Source organism: Myotis brandtii, unplaced genomic scaffold, assembly GCF_000412655.1.
Source record: "Myotis brandtii unplaced genomic scaffold, ASM41265v1 scaffold155, whole genome shotgun sequence".
NCBI lineage: Eukaryota > Metazoa > Chordata > Mammalia > Chiroptera > Vespertilionidae > Myotis > Myotis brandtii.
The window spans coordinates 1729900-1731531 of record NW_005355621.1 but is presented as its reverse complement, the minus strand read 5'-3'; the positions used below and the strand labels follow the sequence as shown (position 1 = coordinate 1731531).

Here is a 1632-nt window from a genome sequence, read left to right as displayed (position 1 = left end):
GTTATACATAACAAGGGTCTAAATCCTAGTAATGGCAGAGAAATAGAGAAGAGGGGTGGTAGTGCACAGATGTCTCTGGGGTCGAAGTTTGATGACTAATTGTACACGGAGGTAAGAGAGTGGGAAGAGAAGACCCTAGGTCTCCCATGTTTGTGAAAGGGTGGAGGGCTATTGATGTCATGGATCAAGATAGGAAACCAGAAAGAGAAGCAGGGTGGAGAATGGGGAAGATAAGGGGTTCTGTGGGGGATATGCTGCATTTGAAGCATTGCAGCACAGACAGAAAATTGGAAAGCAGTTGGAAGAGAAGCCTGAGTTTCTGAAGAGAAAGATAGAAATGTGAGTCAGCAGCATTTCATGGTAGTTGAAGGTTTGGGAGAAAGGAGTACCCAGTGAATACAGAAATTGCCACAAGAGCAGGGAGGGCAGGACCCGAGGGAAAATTTGTATTTGTAGCACTATTAGAGAAAGAGGAGCAAGAGATGGAGATTAACAAATAACTAAAGAGCCATCCCTTTCCGGCGTCCGAGATGTCAAAGAGAGGACGTGGTGGGTCCTCTGGGGCGAATTTCCGGATGTCCCTGGGTCTTCCGGTAGGAGCCATGATCAACTGTGCTGACAACACAGGAGCTAAAAATCTGTACATAATCTCCATGAAGGGGATCAAGGGATGACTGAAAAGACTTCCTGCCGCCGGTGTGGGTGACATGGTGATGGCCACAGTCAAAAAAAGGCAAACCGGAGCTCAGAAAGAAGGTACATCCAGCGGTGGTAATTCGACAACGAAAGTCATACCGGAGAAAAGATGGCGTGTTTCTTTATTTTGAGGATAATGCGGGGTTCATAGTAAACAATAAAGGGGAAATGAAAGGTTCTGCCATCACAGGACCAGTTGCAAAAGAGTGTGCAGATTCGTGGCCCAGGATTGCATCCAATGCTGACAGCATTGCATGATTCTCTGGTGTATTTGTAAAGGAAAAACCCATTAAAAATTGATGACATGGAAAAAAAAAAAGAATAACTAAAGAGGGAGTAGGAGGAAGAGGTAGGATGGAAGGCATAAAGGTGTTCTAAGACTTGTGTCAAATGGCATAGAGAGATTGAGCATCAGTGTTCTGAGTCACCTGGAGATATTGTTAAACCCTGACTGTGAATCAGTAGGGCCAAGGGTAGAGCCCAAGATCTGCATTTCTAACAAACTTCCAGGTGCTGCCCTTGATCCTGGGTCCATGGACCACACTTTTTGAATTAGCAAAAGGGTAGAATGAAGACTGAGAGAAGCCATAAAAGTTAGCAATTAGGAGATCATTGGGGACTTTTGTGGGGTTTCTAACAAAGTGACAGAGGTTAAAGCCAAATAATAGAATTGGGTGAAGAGTGATTGAGACACTGGGGGAAATCAAGGCAAGAATGGGAGCAAGCTCATCCAGAGGGTCATCAATGAAGAGGAGATACGAGGCAGTGACTGCAGAGCAAGGCAAAGGCAGGGGAAGATTTTAGGAGAATGGGAAGCATTTGAGCCTGCTTGTTGGATGGTGAGGGAGGCAGTGAAGAGGAGGTGACGATCATTCTAGAGAAAGTGGGAGGTCATGTTATACTAAATGGTTGATCTTTGTCTTCTTACCTCTTCCA

General features: G+C 45.2%; 1 pseudogene; it reads left to right on the top strand.

The window, feature by feature from the left end:
• Positions 1-516: 516 nt before the first annotated feature.
• LOC102247432 lies at positions 517-1015 on the top strand (annotated as a pseudogene).
• Positions 1016-1632: the final 617 nt, after the last annotated feature.